The sequence below is a fragment of the Geotrypetes seraphini genome, chromosome 15 (assembly GCF_902459505.1).
Source record: "Geotrypetes seraphini chromosome 15, aGeoSer1.1, whole genome shotgun sequence".
NCBI lineage: Eukaryota > Metazoa > Chordata > Amphibia > Gymnophiona > Dermophiidae > Geotrypetes > Geotrypetes seraphini.
Window position 1 is genome coordinate 40975714 of NC_047098.1, and position 20392 is coordinate 40996105.

The 20392-nt window shown below is 41.0% G+C and overlaps 1 long non-coding RNA gene across 1 annotated transcript; it reads left to right on the forward strand.

Moving 5' to 3' along the window:
• The first annotated feature begins 2418 nt into the window (after positions 1–2418).
• LOC117349343 lies at positions 2419–4179 on the forward strand. The gene is made up of 3 exons (XR_004537135.1): positions 2419–2569; positions 2876–2908; positions 3129–4179. It is a non-coding gene; the product is annotated as an uncharacterized LOC117349343 (long non-coding RNA).
• Positions 4180–20392: the final 16213 nt, after the last annotated feature.

A 20392-nucleotide genomic window follows, 5' to 3' on the forward strand; every position in this document is an offset into this window, starting at 1 on the left:
TAAGCTCTATCGAGCAGGGATTATCTTACATGTTTAATGTACAGTGCTATAGAAATGAAAAGTAGTCGTAGTAGAATATAGCAAATAATCTCTACATTCCTCGAGTCAGTTTTAACCATCCTGTATCTTTTTTACAATTAGAAGAAACCCAAGAAATTGAAAGAAATTCAGTATTTTATTCACTACATGGTAGACATTGAAATTTATTAATAACTTAATACCTATTCCGATTCATTTATCCAGTTGTCAGTCCTTGTGGTTGAACTCCAAGATTCAAATTGGCGAGTCTAAGATCCTCTGGAAGCACTGGCTGCAGGTGGGTATACGCACACTGGATGATGTGTTATCAGATGGAAAGCTGCTTGACTTTTCACGACTGCAACAAACATTTAGTATCGCAGTCTCAGGTATATAAGTGGTTGCAGTTGAAGGGGTTCCCTGATTGTCGAAACTTAAAAACTCAATATAGCTTGCCGGGACTGTGCTTCCAGACAGATTGTTGGGTCATCAGGTAGCCAAGTGGTATAAATTAATATTTGAATTGAATAAAAACCAAAAACTGGTCTTCGACATTTGGAGCATTGAGATTAAGCAGCAAATTTCTGCGTCTCAATGGCCACAAATTTGGACTTGGAGGATGAGATGTACACCGTCGGCATCTATGAGACAAACATGGTTTTGGTTTGTCTGTTTTTTTGTTGCATAGAAGTTTTTGGACCCCTGTTAGATTGCAAAAATTAGATAGTTCTAAGTCAAATAGATGCTGGCACTGTCATCTCAATATAGGGACACTGGATCATCTGCTCTTCTTCTGTCCCTTGATACTTAAGCTTTGACAATCCATTTGGAGTCAAATCAATAGCATACTGGAAGTTCCAAAGGCATTGATATATGATATAGTGCTGTTTGGCATATTATTGAGGGCCAAGAGTCCAATAACATCATGCAATAATAGACTATTTTTCATTATGATGGGAGTTGCCATACAGCTCATTTTAAAAAAAATTGGGACAGGTTAAACTACAGTTTTTGGTGGGAATCCTTGTGCCAAACTTATAAATTTGAACATATGAATTCAATACAATTGGGACATTATAAGAAATTCAAGGAGGTTTGGGACCCATTGACAAAATTTTGTAAAGATTGAATATTAGTTTTAGCCCTTTGATTATACACGCCCAGGAGGGAGGATATGCCTTTAATTTATTATTTGATCGCACTTTTGTTTGTCTTGATCATTGGTGTTACTCTTGCTTGTCTTTATGCTGTATGAAAGGGTGGGTGTGTGTGGGGGGGAAGGGATATGTATTTATTGAATTAATGATATTGCGATACATCAAAATTTTAATGAAACTTGATTATATCATTATCATTTGATGGAATTAAGTGCTGTTTATTTGTACATTTTTTTTATTAATTTGAAAATTATCTCAAGTAATACACTTGTTGCAGAAATACAGAAAGCAAATGACATCATAAAGAAACAAAATTATAAATGTGATATTTAAATTATTATCCTTCAAAATCAGAAGAAGGAAAGATACAATAAATCCATGGAGAGAAATAAAACAGAAAACCTATTATAAGAAAGCTAACTACGTTAAACAGCCCCACTTATCTTTTAAATCCAGCAGATCATATACATTACTTATCTCTAGAGATCTTTTTAAGGTCTAGAAAGACTCAATTGTGATGGTAAAAAGAAAGTGTACATTGTTTTATAATATGTTGCACTTGATGTTAGTTTTTAAAATGAATAAACATTAAAAAAAAAAAAAAAATTCAGTATCATTTTTGCTTTACCAGAATAGACAAAATATTTGAAAATGGAAAGGGGACAGCTGGTGCTGGTTCAATCTTTGATATTAAGTACCTTAGACTATTGCAATATCATGTACTTGGGATCTTTTAAGAAAACCATCAGACGACTGAGAATCATTCAGAATGCTGCAGTCCATCTCATTTATGGCCTCAAGAAATTGGATCATGTAAACTCGTATTACAAAAAACTACACTGGCTGCCTGTGGAAGCAAGGGTTATTTTTAAGATTGCTTGCCTTTGCTTCAGAACCATAACAGGTTCATCCCCAATCTGTCTCATTTCGAATTTCTATGCACAGCTTGTACACGTAGCGCTTACTTATTCGCTTTCCCACTCTTGAAGGACTGCATCTACATGAAATTCCTTGATAGAACATTATCATTCCTAGCAGGCAAATGGAAAAAATGTTTAACCAACTTTTATTTCAAACACACTTTCATATCAAATTTTTAGGAAGTCAGTCAAAATTTATCTCTTTGATAAATTTCTCTGACTCCACTTCTGAACCACTTCCAGATAAATCTGATTAATCTTAACATGCTAATGTAATTTTGAAAGTTTTATGTAACATCGCTGTCTGTATACAGTCTCTTCCAGTTAAGACCAGGAAGAGCCAAGCAGCTCATTCATCACTGCTGGTGCCTCCAAGAGTGCAGGAGGAATACAGCAGCCATTTCTGCTGCGGATGATGGACTCTGCATAAATCATCTTGGCAAATTTTTAAAAAATGACAACAATTCCTGTCAGGTACATAGTGGGAAAGCGCACTGGAATAGCTCTCCTCCATTAATAGGATGGGCATGTACATGTGTTTTTCATATATACACAGAATGCATTTTCATTTCCCCCTAAACACAGGTAACTTGTGAAAGAAAGACTGCACAGTGAATAATATTTACCTCATTTAGATAGTGCATTAACATATGCCAATCCAAGTTTTAGCACAGAAAACAGCAGCATACAATGCTAAGCAAAACATTTTTCAAAGGTCGTAACGTGCCTCAGACTAAAATTTAATCTCTCTTTTTCTTTCCTTTTCTCCATCTGCTGCAGCTAGGTTGGTTATGGGTGTCCCATATTACGAAGGTAAATCAAAAAGTAAAGGCAAAATACATTTATCTGCTTTAATAGTAACTGTGAGCAATTGAACATATCGCTTTTCCGCACAGTCCCCATGCAAGACGACGCATTTGTTGTATCATTCAACTAGCTTCTGCATTCTTGCAGAGAAGATTTTTCGGCTGCTCCCAAAGCCAGATGAGCACCACTTCCTTTAATTCATCTTGCTTTGTCTTTTGCTCTCCAGGTCGCGGTGATACTCATGTGTCGTTGCCAGTGACAATTCTCTCCAGAACATTTGGATCTTCTTCATACCGTCTTGGGAACTGGGTTGCAACATATACACCCTTTTGCTTGTGCAAATCAGTAAGCTGTTTAAGAACCCATCGTGTGCAGACTTTCCTATATCCCAAGTCGTCATGCATTATAGCAAATGCAGATCCATAGTTACTATCCAAATTTGCAGCCAACTGAGACACGGTTATCCATTGATCTTCCTTAATCAAGGCAGCCACCCTGTCAATGTGCTCTTGTGTGCATAACATTGATGGACGACCAGAATGACCTTTGCCAGTTACACCAGTTCTTCCCGCTTTAAACCGTTTTCCCACTAATAAACCTTTTGTTGATACATAGTGCTATGGCCATACAGAGTCAATATCCAACAGTGAATTTCCACAGGTTTCACTCCCTCTGCCCAAAGAAAGCACCCTAGTGCATGTTGTTCTTTGATGGTGTAATCTTGCAATGGAGCATCTATGTTTCTGACCTCGTGACTGCCACACAACTAAAGGCCAAGTGCTGCACTTTGAGTGGACGAAATATCCAACAGGCAATGTACGAGCACATATGTTGCATTTTTCTCGCTCTGTTCCGGTTATTGCGTAACATAACAATTGCCTTTAATTTTTAATTCGCCCTCCTACATCTGTTTTAAAGAAATGACATTGGCTGCCCATTATATTTCGGGTCCAATACAAAGTGATTTCTATTGTTCATCAAACTCTACCATCAAACACCATGGTATTGTAGTAAATTTGTGGTGCCTTATCAACCAAGCAAATCTTTGAGATCAGAAGTTATTCGATTTGATGGTAAAGGGAAGATATGCTGGGCGACTGCCTTCTGCATTGTTGGCGTTAAATTATGGATTTCCTTGGTAGGTCAGCTGTAGTTATGTAGTTAGGTTAATATTCAAAAAAATGATTGAAAACACAATTGTTTGTTTCACCATTTTTGTGAGACAACTGCTAATATATTGAAGAAGTAGGCCCAATTCTAAGACAAAATATTATGATACTGTCATTTGATGTTTGTATTTGAATATTATGTATGTGTTGATGCAAACCATCTAGTTAATAGATGGTATGTAAATTTTAAAATAAATAAATCTGTTTCTCCATCTTTATCTCATTTCTTTATGGTATCTAAATACATATTTACTTCCTTCCTCTCATGTTACTCTAGCCCCCTCTTCTATTAAACTGCGCTAGCAGTTTTTAGTGCAGAGAACCGCGCTGAATGGCTCGCACTGCTCCTAACGCTCATAGGATCTCTATGAGCGTCGGGAGCAGCACGGGCCATTCAGCGCGGCTCCCTGCACTAGAAACTGCTAGCGCAGTTTAATAGAAGAAGCCCAGTTTAATAGAAGAGGCCCTATGTTTTTCTCTTGTCCTTTTTTTATGTTTGCATTGTGTCTCTGTTCTGCATTCACTTTTTTCTTATTCCCTGTCGCCCAATGTTCCCTTTCCTTTCTTTCCCATCATTCTTCTTTTTTTCCTCATTTCTATCCTAGTTTCACTCCATCCTTTCTCACATAGTCCTTGACAGGTGATGTGGTAATCGCAAAACTGTCCTTTAAGGATTCAGATTTGTATTCGGTGTTTAGATATTAGGGCCCTGGATTATAGAATAGGTTGCCCTTTGAGGTTCAGAGTAGAGAATGACATGGTGATGTAATTCATCACCGTTCCCATCCCCTCGGACAACTGCGGGAAACCATCCCCATGTCACTCTAAGGAGAGAGGGAAGAATCCAGTATGAATGGACACAACCATTGACTTAGTTGGTTTTGCTAGTCACAGCTGTGAGTAATATGCCTTCTCACACTTCATACATACATCCATCAGCTCCCAGCACTTAGGTTCTCTTTTTCCAACTCATTAATACATTTGATACTGTATGCTACATCGTGTTTTCTTCATTCCTTGGAGCAAAACTTATTAGCAATCCCAGCATTGAACCATATTAACTCTAGAAGAAACGCTATCTTTTCAGTAGTTGCCCCAACCCTCTGGAATTCAGCACCAAATGTTCTAAGAGAGATAACTAATCTTGAGAAATTTTAAACCTTTTTTAAGACAATCCTTTTCAAAGATGCCTTTCAAGTATACATGTCCTTTTAAGGATTAAAAATTATTTTTTAATCTTTTGGGTCCACTTGTATTGGACTTACTTGGTTTTAACCCTACCCTTTTGTTTATACCTTTATATCTTACTTTTCTTTAATCATTGTAGTTCTCCCATTTCTCCACTCGTACCCGTTTGTCCAGTCGTGTATGTTATTGTTTTGTCTAATCGTGTATGTTTATTTTGTTAAAGTTATGTTAAATTGTATTATCTGTTTTTACCCTATTTTAAAATGTATAGCCACCTTGAAATAAATAAGGTGGTATATCAAATTTTTAATAAACTTGAAACTTGATGTCCCTGTAGCTCAGAGAGTCAAGGACATTTGCAGTTTTGAATGTTGGTATATCAAAGCAAAGAAACATCACCATTACAGCTCTCTCCCTTTCCTTTGGAAATTGTATGCAGTGTTGTTCACATGACCTGATCTTAACACAAGTATAGCAGGAAAGAATGTAACTGAGCATTCACAACTCTCTCTTTCTTTCTCTCTCTTGCTTTCCACTTCTGTTGAGAGACTGTAGGAATGCCCCACAAAGGAAACACACACAAGCAGTCTTAGAGTCGGGAGGGAGGCGCTAGCAGGGGCTAGTTCAGAATCCCTATTTATTATGCTTCTAAGCTAATGACATCATAGTAACTCCCTCGTATACACATCTCATGATTGGTGGGTACAAAGGTACATGGTTTTACATTGGTGGGTACAAAGTAGAGAATGACACGGTGACAAATTCATCACCATTCCCGTCCCCGCGGATAACCACGGGAAATAACCCCATGTCATTTTCTAGTGTCTATTTCAACCTCAGTCCTTCTACACCAGCATTCTTCAAAGCAAAAGCTTGCGGGTCAGTGGTTGTGGCCATTCATACTCTGATTCTTCCCTCTTTCCTTAAAGAATGACATGAAGATGGTTTCCTGCAGTTATCTGCGGGGACGATAACGGTGATGAATTTTGTCACCGTGTCATTCTCTAAATAGGTACATGCTTTTACCTCGTGATCACCATCCCTTTACCTCATGCTTTTACCTCGTGATCATCCTCCAACTCAGCACTTAGACAAGGGCCTGATTAACACGTGGACAGAGCCTGAGTCTTTGCATGTCCTCAAGGCCTGTCAGCTGATGTCCTTTCCTAATAAGGACTGCTCAAATAAGATAAGCATGTGACAGTCCAAAGGTTATAATGCATACTCCTTAAGCTATCTTAATTAGTCTTAAGCTCAGGGCCTGCACGTAGGCAGAGTCTAATTGCTGCCCATATAAGAAAAAAGGGATAAGGGTAAACTTGTGTCAGGTTAATATGTGACAAGAATCATGTGACAAGATGCTAGCATTTTCCTTTACTTAGAAGTGCTGTATGGCAAGAAAAGAGAGGAATGGGAATAATTAATAATTCTTCACAAGGACTCATAATTCTTTCAGAGGGGCAGTGAAATCAGTGTGCCGATCTCGCCCTGTTTCAGAATGGTGTCCCTACAAGGGGCACTGCTTACATTGAGTGGCACGGAAAGATTATTTCATTTTCTATTTTTTTTTCCCCCTCCCCAGATTCAGTCTCACTAATTAGCCATAATTTCTAATGTCTGACGGTTTGTAGTTTACTCTCTCAATTTTTATTACAAGAGCTTTCAGAATGGCAGAGGATGTTTAATGTGAGCAAGGGTAAAGTGATGCATGTGGGAAAGAGGAACTCGAACTATAGCTATGTGATGCTGGGTTCTGTATTAGGAGTCCCAAGAAAAGGATCTAGGTGTCATTGTTGAGGATACGTTGAAACCCTCGGTTCAATGTGCCGCGGCTGCTAAGAAAGTAAATAGAATATTAAGAATTATCAGGAAAGGAATGGAGAACAAAGTTGAAAATGTTATAATGCCCTTGTATCGCTCTATGGTATGGTTACACCTCGAATACTGTATGCAGTTATGGTTGTCGTATCTCAAAAAAGATATAGGAAAGTTAGAAAAGGTACAGAACAGGGCAACAAAAATGATAAAAAGGGATAGGATGACTTCCTTATGCGGAAAGGCTAAACCAGCTAGGGCTTTGGAGAAGAGACTGCTCAGGGGTGATATGATAGAGGTCTATAAAATGAGTGGAGTAGAAAGGATAAATGTGAATCGCTTGTTCACTCTTTTTCCAAAAATACTAGGACTAGGGGGACATGCGATGAAGCTACTAAGTAGTAGATTTAAAACAGACCGGAGAAAATATTTCTTCACACAGCATGTAATTAAATTCTGGAATTTGTTGCCAGAGAATGTGGTGAAATCGGTTAGCTTAGCAGGGTTTAAGGTTTGGATAATTTCCTAAAAGAGAAGTCTATAGGCCATTATTGAGATGGCTTCAGGAAATCCTAGGATAAGCAGCATAGAATCTATTTTGCTACTTAGGATCTAGCTAGGTGCTTGGGACCTGGATTGACCACTTTTGGAAACAAGGATACTGGACTTTGATGAACCTTCGGTCTGTCCCAGTATGGCAATTCTTATCCTATATAATAAAACGCTAGCCGCGCATGCGCAATCAGACCTGCGTGATCTGTAATCCCTGATCCGTGATCCGTAGGTCCGTGGCTAAGGTGATGTGCGGTCTTGTCGGCTCTGGCTCCCTCTCCCTTCACGGGTTATTTCTACGTTCACCCAGCTTCCTTACACTGTAGGTCCGTGGCTAACATGATGTGTGCTCTTGATGGCTCTGGCTCCCTTTCCCTTCACGGATTATTTGTACGTTCGCCCGGCTCCCTTACAGCGGTGGCGGTGGCTCCTCTTTCGAGTCTATGGCTATGCTACAACCCATGCAGCCGGGGAGCGAGAGATAAGCCTCCACTGCTGCTTGGAACTTTAGAAGAAACATACTCTGCAAGCCACTTGGGGGAGGGGGGGCTCAAGGAATAAAGTTCCCCTCCAAAATTGGGTGACGGGGTCAAAAGCGCACCAAAAAACCAGCGCAGGCGTGCCTTTGTCTCACACGCTTTTGACCCATCACCCAATTTTGGAAGGGAACTTCATCCCTTGAGCCCCCCCCTCCCCCATGACTCTGCCATTGCCTTGAAGAGAAATTCCTACTCACATAACCTGCTCCAAACACAGGATTCTTCTTCAGAGCAGCAGCATTACCAAGCCGAGTCGAGCCAATCACATCGCAAGCAACATTCTTATAACGCCTCCCCATCCGGGTAATAGCAGACATGTTCGATGGTCGGCATAACAATTTTTCAACGTATGCACGTTCGAACCACGAACTTACGCTTTTAAATGACTGTTGAGTAGCGGTTGACCCTACACTTTTTTCACTCTGAGCCGATTTCACAGTTTATACGATTTAATCTGTGCCAGTTTACTACAAACTACTTACTTTCTGCCGTTTTGAAGTTACTTTGTGCAACTTCCGTGCTTATTTAAAAAAAAAAAAAAAGGTAGGTGAAAGAAAGGGAATATTCCCCCAACAGGCCCATGACATCTCCAAATACACACCGAAGGACAGGGGGCCAGGGAGAGACATTGGGGAAAAAAACCTCATACATTGACATAAATATATCACAGAAACACTAAAAAAAAAAAAAAAAAGATGGCATTCAAATACACGGACAGGAGGCTACAGAGACAGCAAACACAGGTAGATGGCATTTAAATACACATACAGAAGGACAGGGAGCTACAGAGACAGATTGAAAGCAAAACCAAAAAACTGTGGATTGAAATTAAAAAACAAAACAAAACAATAGTCCATGAGAGACAGTGACGGAGGAAAAAAAAAAATGGACAATAGAACAGATATGTACAGGAAAAAAAATACAGACATCCAGCAGCATAGGAGACAGACACCAAAACAAAGACAGAAAGACATACAGTGACCAAGTACAGAGACCAAAGAAATACAGACAGCAGCCAAGGAGATAGACAGAACGTGGTAGTCAAAAACACACACAAAAGGACAGGATTCTAAGTTTTCAGTAAATTGTTTTAACTCTTAAGTCTGCACATATATTCTAGTACCTGTTAATCTAACAGGCTTAAACACTAGTATTTTTATAAATGTCATCATACAATGTTGAAAGTTAATGGTGTGCTATAGGGATCCTGAACTGGGCCAAATGGTTAGAATATCAACATCATATATGCATTTTAGAAAGCTATTAAAAAACCCTTCTGTTCTCAAAATTCTTGTAATCCCTTCAAAGCAGCATACTGATGTGAAACTATTGTTAACTTTTTGATGCCAATATTCTATCTATTGTAGCTCACTGACAATAGTCAGCCCATCTGTTTTGTAAACCGCATAGAACCGAAAGGCTTTTGCAGTTTATAAATAAAAATATATGTTATAAATTTTTAACAGACTCTCTGGGTGTAGTCAGCACTACAATGTGGGGGGCCCAAGGGTGGACTGGAGGGCAAATTTCCCCTTTCTTCCCCTCCTCCCTCTGCGGGCATGCTAGGCATACCTTTGTATGAAATAAAGGGCAACATAGAAACATGATGGCACTGCAGATAAAGGTCAAATGGGAGGGGCCTTAGGCATCTGAGCCAATCAGAGCTATAGGCCCCTCCTTGTTCATCCCAGAATGCACCGGGAAGGGGAGGCCCACCATTTTGGAGTGGTAGGCCTGCTGGCCAGAGGGTGTATAGAATTTCTCCCTTTCTGTTTACATTTGTTTTCTAAACTGAATGAACCTTGCTGCAGGTATGACACATACATTTCCTTGTACTTCCTTGTTCCAAGGGTAGAATTCTGTGGTAAAGTGTACAGGAAACATTAGAAATGGCATCTACATTTTTAAAAATTACTTCTATACCACCTACAAGTAGTAAATATTTTTCTGTCCCTGGAGGGCTCACAATCTGTTTGTACTTAGGCAAAGAGGGTTAAATGACTTGGCCAAGATCACAAGGAGCTGTCTTGGCATTTGAACTGGGTTCCCCTTGATTTGTTGCAGTTGTCCAGGTCTCGCCATGTCTGGGTAGATAGAACTGGTGATGTCGAAGGAGGGGCAGCAGCCTGCTAGGATCGCTACAGCACCGGCGATCCTCTTCAGGCTGCTGTAATTAGCTTTGAAGGTGAGGCCAGGGGGAAGCTGGAGGACGCTAGAAAGAAGGGGGTGACATGCCAGCCTAGGGGGCCCCTCTAAATCTGTGGAGCTGAGGATACCCAGCAGTGGCGCCTATGCAGCACTTCCCGACTGACCCTCTCCCCTTGCCCCCTAAAGCAGGAGCAGCAGCGGCAGTGGACGGCCAACAAGAGGCAGCACTTAGGACAGGCTGTTCGCTGCCAGAGCACTGCCACTTCTGCTTTAGGAGACCCAAAAGTGCGGGGAGGAGGGTTGTTCTCCGAATTGGCGAGCCCGATTTTTTTTTTTTTTTAGAAAATGAATTGGTTCGAATCAATCCGAATTGGCGAATCAGGCAGCACTAGCATGGACAGGTCAGGGGGTTCCCAGAAATAGGTATGATAGAATGCGTGGATTTGTGCATCTAACAACCATCAGTTGAGCGTGAATTTACACCAGGTTTAAACAAGTGTAAGTCTTCACGCCAGTGGTGTAGTAAGAGGAGCGGACCACACCAGGCGCCGTCTTCGCAGGGGCACCAGTGTCGGCACCTTTATTCCTTTCCACATCCTCCCCCGCACTTTTTGAATTATTTGGAGGAGCGAGCAGCATCTTCCACCTGCTGCTCATGCCGGCCTCAGCTCTCTTATAATATGTCCTGATTGTGGCACCAGGACATGATGTCAGAAGGTAGTGATGCTACTTGCGCTGGCAAACATCTGAAGATGGGACGCGGGGACGGGGGAGGCGCTCAAGCAGTGAGGGGTGGTGTGGGCGCATGGCACAGCGAGACAGAGCAGGGGGGCACACAGCGCGGCCATACTGGGTGCCACCACCTTGGGCACCAACCTCCCTAGCTACGCCACTGCTTCACGCCTGAAGCTGTGCGTGGAAATCCATGCGAAATTAGATTCTACAAAAGGTTGTTTAGCCCTAAGGCCTGGATCCTCAAATCAGTGCCGATTTTCTAGGCACATATACCGCCATTAAAAATGCCATCCAAACAGGCTTTTTAACTGAGATTTGAGGCGTATCACCGGAAGTGGCATTAGGCATCCTAAAGTGCCTACGTAGGGGCAATTCATGTGATGATGGGTAGCAGGAATGTAGGCCTGGAAACGTTATGTCGGCGCAATTCCAAAACCAGCACCAATGCGTGACTGACACGCAATTAGCAGGCGCTTTTAAGGCAGCTCTGCCAATAGCCCCAGTTTGAAATGACCTTTATAGAACTGGTACTTAGCACAGATTCTTTTTGGCACCTAACTTGGGTGCCATTCACTGAATCCATCCCTAAGCACCTTGTTTATGTAAGTTAAAGAATAGGTTTTTTTACAAAAAACAAAACAGGAGATGAAGCGGGTTAACTAACGTTCAAATTACCTGATGAAGCTTGGTTGCAAAACAGGGAGCCCTGTTGGAAATTGTGGAGAAGAAGTGCAAGCGGTGAGGAGTGTTTAGCCACTGTGCGGGTTTTTTCCTGCTTCTACATCCCAGCACTACTACAAAGATCTTTTTGCATACTACATTTTCAGGTAAGTGATGCCATTTTGATTTAGTACAAAGGACTGTGATTATTTTTTTTTTTTTTGGAACATCATTTTTATTAAAGAGACCACAAGAGAAACAAGCAGAAGAGGCGGGCTGTTTTTCTTATTGGAATGTCCTATGTTTTAGTGGTTTATCTTGCCCTTTTGTTGCTGCAGGACTGTGATAATTAGTAGTGCATTTCCACTTACCTTGGAGTGTTTGACCAAGGATGTGTCTACTTGTCTCAAAGTTGGTATTTTGAGATTGGCTTGTCTATATGGGAAGATTTTTTTTGTTATCCCCATTAGACATTGAGATCTTTTCTCCATTTTGATGTATTGATGTATGAATGTGTGTAGTACTAGATACAATTGGATGTTGTTTGGTGATATATAGATAAAGAATAGTGTCTAGCTCTTGTATACACAGAAGTGCTAGTAATCCATAACTTGTGAACACAATTGGCACCTAATTTTAGACACCAAAATACATTCTGAGGGACTTAAGAGCAAATTCTATAAGAAGCGCCCAAAGGTTAGGTGCTGAAATAGGCACCGTTCAGCGTGATCCAAATAAAATTGGGTGCTGTTTAGTGAATCACGCCGAGCGGCACCTGTTTTTGAGGCGCCCAGTAAATAGGCCAGCTCTAGGCACAACTAAAAGTTAGGTGGCCATACGAGTGCTTAAGCACGCTTAGGAGCAGCGATTCTGTAACAAGGCGCATAACATGCATAGCGCCTATTTTTTTGAAGGCCGCTATTTTATGATAGGCGCCTACGTTTAAATTTTTGCTGATTAAAAAGCTTAATTGAGCTGCTTGTTCAATTTGGATAGGCGCTTCTCTAGTTGGGCGCCTCCAAAATAGGTGCATAACATTAGGTGCCGGTTACAGAATTTGGGCCTTGGTGTTGGGGCCTTAAGAAGGATGGACTGATAGCGGAAAATGTACATAGGCAGCGCTAGGAAGTTTTTCTTTACCCAGCGTGTTGTGGACATCTGGAATGCGCTTCCAGAGGGCGTAATAGGACAGAGTATGGTGCAGGGGTTCAAGAAAGGATTGGACAATTTCCTACTGGAAAAAGGGATAGAGGGGTATAGATAGAGGGCTACTGCACAGGTCCTAGACCTGTTGGGCCACCGCGTGGGCGGACTGCTGGGCACGATGGACCTCTGGTCTAACCCAGTGGAGGCATTTCTTATGTTCTTATGCTTATATCCTGCTCTTAAAGAAAAACTTTTTTTTTCATATTCTGATCTTCTCCGTGGAATCCACATAAACATTATCCAAAAACATTTATGTAACCATACGTGTCCTACTTTCAGGTGTTCCATCTGTTTTGCTGTTTATCTTTTTGAAGAATATTCTATACAATTCTGGAGACAGCATCTTAAAAAAGATATAAACGGGATGGAGTTGGTCCAGAGGAAGGCTACTAAAATGGTCGGTGATCTTCATCATAAGGCATATGGGGACAGACTTAAAGATCTGTTTATTAAGTTTATTAAATAATTGTTTAATGTATTTGTATGTTATAAATTATGTATGTTTGTTGGAATCCACCTAGAAATGTTGATAGAGCAGAATATACTCAAATATAAACCGGGATTTTCAGGCCCAAAAAAATAGGGGTCCCGGTTTATATTCAGGTCAGCGCCCAGCACCCACCCAATCCTCTCCCAAACTTATTGCAGGCCTCCGCCGGGCCGCCAGGATCTATACCCTGTCCCCCTCCCTGTTTTGTCCCTCCTCTGCCGCTGGAATCCCTGATGGTCTAGAGGTATAGCGGGCAGGAGCGAGCTTTCCATGCTCCTGCCCCGCTGCTAACCCGGTCAGTTGGCCGCTGCCGTGAATTCAGCTTCAGCCGCTGAACTGTACGGAGCAAGAGTGCGCTGTGGCGCTGAGCAGTTTCCTGAATGGCTCCCACCATATCAGGAAGGTCTGCTCTATTACAGATTTTGGTTTCATCCGCAAAGAGGTAAATCTTACCCGATGTTCCTTTAGCAATATCACTTATAAAAATGTTAATAGAAACAATTTTTTATTGATGACAGCACAGAAAACAGCGAAATAACAGTAAACATAATATAAAACTCGGCATCCCTCCTCCCCCCAACTTCCCTCCCCAATAAAGCCAGTCAAAAGGCAGCAAACCAATGTTCCAACTATAATCGGAAAATACCTAAAAAAAAAAAAAAAACCACCCGTAAAACAAACTAGAAAAAGAGATACAGAATACAGACCCAGTCACCTGGGTAGCAGCATGGAGAACCAATAAAAGTGCGTTCTCTACAGCAGCTGAACCCTCACCCCACCCACGCAACCAGAAGTAAAGAAATGAAAGATAGATTCCAAGACCTTGGATTCATATGGGTCTTTGAAAAGCCAACGGGAAGGCTCGAACTGTCTACCTAGCCTCATAGTGTGGCGAGCCAGGTAGTACAAAGATTCAAAATAAAAGATAGAAAAACCTTCCTCCCAAGAACGAAAAACAATAAATTAAGAAAGCCCCAAAAGGAACCAGAAGAAAAAAGAAAGAATGAAAAAGGAAAAGAATCGGCATCTCCCGTGCGCCCCCCCCCCCCCCATGAACCGCTCTAACCAACCCCCAATGTAACAGATCAAAGGACATTAAGGATTTCACTTCGAGCCCAGGGATTCAAAGATTGAATGTAGGGGAGCCAGAAGGACAGAACTAACTTTGTCCGCCTAGGGGTAGTACGTGCCCATCTATGTTCCAATAATAAAAGTGAATGAAGACAATTGCGCCATGCCCAAAAGGAAGGAAGGGAATCTCAAACCCACACGGAAAGCACTTCTTTTTTTCCCCAACACTCCCACTTTCCTCAAACAGTCGCCAATGTTGAGGAAGACAAAAAGCCTCGTATTTACCTAATAATAGCCCTGCAGCTGATAAGGGGATGCGCCGGTTCAAAACGCTGGCAACATATTCAGTAATCCTTCTCCAGAAGATCCTAATTTTGGGGCATGTCCAGAAAGCATGAATAAGAGTGGATCCCCGAATTGCATTTCTGGCAACTAGAAGAATTACTATAACCCGATTTATACAATCGTTCTCTAGTAAAATACGCCTTATGCAAAACTCGAAATTGACATTCCCGAAGGTCAGCATTAACTGAGATTTCTAGTATACGACTAATCAACTTCGAAAAATCCAACTTATAAAAATGTTAAAAAGAACAGGTCCAAGAACCGAACCTTGAGGTACACCACTGGTAACATACATTTCCGCAGAGCGATCTCCATTGACCACTACCCTCTATCGCCATCCACTCAGTCAGTTCCTGACCCAGTCCATCATTTTGGGGCCCATACCAAGGGCACTCAGTTTATTTATTAGACGCCTGTGTGGAATAATGTCAACGGTTTTGCTAAAATCTAAATACACCACATCTAGCAGACTCCTTCTATCCAATTCTCTGGTCACCCAAGTCATAGAAATTGATCAGATTGTCTGACAAGATCTGCCTCTAGTGAATCCATGTTGCCTTGGGTTAGGGTTACCATATGGCTCCAGAAAAAGGAGGACGGACAGGTTTTACTTCTACGGAAATCAATGGAAATAAGGAGGACACCTGGGTGTTACTTCTATTGAAATCAATAGAAGTAAAACCCAGATGTCTTAATCCGGTCTTTTTCTGGAGCCATATGGTAACCCTACCTTGGGTCCTACTGGATTTCAGAAACATCACTACTCTGTTTCAAGTGTTTCCATTAATTTACTTACCACAGAAATCAGAATTATTGTCCTGTATCTAACCTACAAATAAACAGTAATTACATATTCTATGTCCATACCATCTATTGCTGCATTAATATTTTATAAAAAAATATTTAGGGGTCGTTTTACTAGCATGCTAATGGATTTAGCATGTGTTAAATGCCACACAGCCCATTGTATACTCCGAACTCAAAGAATTCCTCCACCAGCAGCTCTGGTCACAGCTTCAAACCTTGCTCAAAAACCTCAGATGAGGTCGCTCCTTACAAAACCTCAAACTCCAAAATATCCAAAAGCTATGGTCACAGCTTCTACAGCTTGCAACAGAACTTCCGAAGAGAAGAGAGAGCTTTATTCTACGGTTCTTTACATTGCATTTTTATACGACGACAATGCTTTGTGGACGGTGCATTCACCACCTGCCAAAGACATGCGTGATTAAACCCCGCCCAGTAACTACGCAATAAAGTCCAAAGAGCTAGCACATGCATAAATTGCTTCAAAACCAAGAAGGATACTGTGTGCATGCGTTTCAATCGCTCTTACAGCGATCTGTGCGGTCACTTGTGGGCGTGTGTCCAACCAAATCATTTGCATGTACAAGCTGTAATGAATCAATCGGCCTGAAAGACTCGGTCACGGATCGGACCAGGATCGGATCGGTTAGGTGAGTTAAGTGAATCTAGCCCTTAATGTATACTAATTTTGTTAGTGCTTGCTAAATCCATTAGTGCGCCTTTAATGAAAGGACCCCTTACGCACCACTTGATAGATCGTTCTTTTCAAGTAAGGAATGGAACTAAGATTGAGTAATTTTCAGGTGAGGAGTGGAGTTCTTCAAGGTTCAGCACTTTCAGCGCTATTATTTAATATTTATATGGCCACCATTGGTCAGCTGTTTCAATCTTTAGGGGTTGAATACCGTATATATGCAAATGATATCATTTTTTTCTTCCCAGTGTGTGAATGGGGAGATGGGTTAGAAAAGTTGCTGAGTAATTACATGAGTGAAATTACTGGATGGATGGAGAAGCAGGGTCTAAGATTGAACGTAGAAAAGACTGAGGTAATGTTTGTGGGGAAATCTGACCAGGTTAATTGGCCAAAAACATTAAAAGTGATGGATGTTGTATTATTGGTGAGGGAGTCCATGACAGTCTTGGGAGTAAAATTGGACCCAGGGCTTACTATGAGTTGTCAAGTTGTAAAAACAGTGCAAATATGCTTTGCACAGATACACTTATTGTACCGTGTGAAACCAATGCTATTACCATCTGACTTCCATGCTGTTGTACAAGCAATGGTCTTGTCACGGCTGGATTACTGCAATGTCCTGTACCTGGGAATAACCAAGACCAGGTGCAGGGCATTGCAGGTGGTCCAGAATGCCGCGGCCAGACTGATAACTGGAACATCAAGATATGAGCATATTACTCCATATCTTCGACAATTGCATTGGTTGCCAGTTGTGTTTCGAATTCAAAACAAAGCAATTATGTTATGTCATCAATTTCTATATGGTACGATGCCTGAAATTTTTAAGAATATGATGTCTCGCTATCAACCGCAAAGATTTCTGCGTTCCGAAAGTGCCGCATTGCTGAAAACAAAGGCTAACCCTAAACATGTGGAAATAAATGCCATGACTTTTACATGTGCAGGAGTCAAGCTATGGAATGGCCTTGTTGGCCAGATTCAAAAATGTGGAGAGAGGAATTTATTTAGGAAAATGTTGAAGACTCAACTATTTGTTGATATATTTTTCTGAGCAATTGATTTTATGTCTGTTTTTATTTTGTATAGACTTTTAATATTTTATGTATGTAATTCCTTATAAACCATTTTGGAAAAAAACAGTATAGAAATTTAAAAAATAAATAAATAAATAATATGCCCTTATAAAATAAGACCAAAACAGGTGCTCTCCTGTCCTATTAACCTGTTATAAAATTACCCGTCACACGTGTATTCTCTTAAGTGTAATGTTTTGATTTTGTACATTTATTGCAAAGGGTGGTTTCTAAATTAATGTATTATTATTATACCTTCATGTGCGGCACATCACAGCCAGTGTTAACTGGCTTTAACTCCATTAATCTGGATCCTACCCAAGGGCCTGGGGATCATAGATATTGGTGTAAAATCTATACTGTTCCAAGTAAGGTAGTTGCCTCCTCCACCCCCCACAAAAAAATTAATGAGGTTATGTCTTTGAAATTTAAAGTTTACAAGTATTTTGGGAGTTCAATCAGTATCACTCCATGTGTTCCAGTCTCACTTGGCGTTACAATCGTTTGGTGTACTTTTTTTTCCCCCTCCAAAGTCTTTTCACTTCAATTTGAAAAACACAGTATTTTGTGTTTTTCCAGCTGTTTTTCATCATTTCTTCTATCACGAGTATAAACCATACATCACATCTATAAACCATACATTTTTCTTTTCTATGATGTCAGGCATGATCTGCTCTGAGTGCCTGTCAGTTTGTTTTCTATAACTGTTTCAATCTATGATCCCAATAGTTGTTTGCTACAGGAAAATAGTGGCTTAACTCAGCCACTTGATCATGGCTATGTTTATATTCAGTTTTGGCCATTAATAATAATAAAAGAAAAAAGGGTAAACAGTGCAATAAAAGGAATTCCAGATCCGTGCCTTAGCTCCACAGTGTCCAGCCCTGGCCACTGATGGGCCTTGGTCTGGAAAGATGGTCAGTGAGAGCAGAATGGAAATACAAACATGCCAGCTTTTAAAACTGTCTTACATACTCTGTGGGAGAAAACAGGAGATGTCTTAATCTCCAATTTAAATGCATTATATGGGAAGCATTAGTGGGTATAACGTATCTGACAATATGATTAAACTCAAGGGAAGGGATTTGAGTCAGCTGCAATGTTTGCTGTCGGCAAGCATTTTTTTTTTTATTGTGTAACTGAATTGGTCCCAGACACACTGAGAGAAGGTCGATCTAAATTTGGGAAGGAAACCTGGCCCATATTAATAAAAGATAATGCTTATGCTTTTTGTTCTTAATCCCATGCAGAATGGGCCCAGTATTTCAAAATATTTATCCAGCTGGCAGCACTTGCTGGGCAGATAAGTGCTGCTGACCTGAGCTAGTACAGCATTTCAGTAGCATTATTCAGATGATGCCACTGAAAATCATAAGAACATAAGAAGCGCCATCTCCGGATCAGACCTTCGGTCCATCAAGTCCGGCGATCCGCACACGCGGAGGCCCTGCCAGGTATACACCTGGTTTATTTTATAGCCAACCATACTTTATATGCCTCATTGCAGACAGCCTCAGTGCTATCTGGATAACACCAGAGTTGGAGTCTCAGCGGAGCTGAAAGATAGCCAGTGGCAATATTTATTTATTTAAATATTTATATATTTAAATAAATTATATTTAAATATTTATTTAAATATATATTTAAATATATAAATATTTAAATATATAAATTTATTTATTTTTATATATATATATCTATTTAACTATATATCTATAACTATATGTTTAAATAAATATATAAATATTTAAATAACTAAATATTGCCACTGGACATCTTTTAGCTCCGCTGAGACTCCAACTCTGGTGTTATCCAGATAGCGCTGAGGCAGTCTGCAATGATTTTCAGTGGCATCATCTGAATAATGCTACTGAAATGCTGTACTAGCTCAGGTCAGCAGCACTCTTGGACGGCTTGATGGATTTTTCAATTGTTGGTATGCATTCCTGAATGTACAGTGCTCTTCTTATGTAAACTGCTCAGAACTTATGGCAGGGCGGTATATAAGAATAAAGTTTGTTTATTTATTAAAGCTGGAGCCGACAAGTCTCAGACGGTTTACCTGAGTGGGTTTCTGAGGTTCTTTTCCTTCTAGTAATCCAAGATTTTATTCTCAGTGCTGTATCTAAGAACCTCGATTCGCTTGCGCAGTTTTAGTTAGGGGTTCATTTTCCATCTCTCTTCATATTGAGTCCCTGTACTCTACTAGCCCTGCAAATAAGAGCTGTGCCTACCACTCAGCTCTTGTTTGCAGGCGCTGGGTATGTTTCTCCCCTTTGTACTGCCAATCTTCAACATAAACAGCATACATATAATTTGCATGCTATTTCTGCTGAGCATCACCTGGTAAAATAAAATCATGCTTTCATTAGGGGCAAAGTGAAGGTAGGATATGCCCAGGGTGGTGGTGCCCCCTTACGTCCTCCCCTTCACCCTCCCGCTCTTCCATGCCAAACCTCCCTTACCCTCCTCTCTGCTCCCCCCCACTCCTTCCACACCAAGCGCCCTCCCTACCCCTTTAAATCTTTACCAGCGCGAGCAGCTTCTCCAACCTGCTGCGCGCACTGACATCACTTCCTAGCCCCACGACCTGGAAGTGATTGCAGAGGGAGCCAGGCTGGCACGAACAGGCTAGAGTAGCTGCTCATACTGGCAAAGATTTTAAAGAGGTAGGGGGGTGGAAAAAGGAGGGCATGAGCGTGACATGGTAGGGGGGAAGAGGTGCCAGTGCCCCCACCAAGACTGCATCTGGAGTGGTCTGACCCTTGCATCCCCTTACTATGCCACTTGCTGTAACCAGGTGTTTTCCACCGATTTGCAGAGTTCTGTGCATCGACTCCTAAGTGTGTGAGTGTTAGCATGGGCAGACAATGTATGAGCAATGGGAGAGGGTTTCCACTTAAATGCATAACTTACAAAGGGCTAGATTCACTAAGGGCACGGATTGGATCCAATCCGTGAGGGATCTAATCTGATCTGTGTCCGGGGGGCT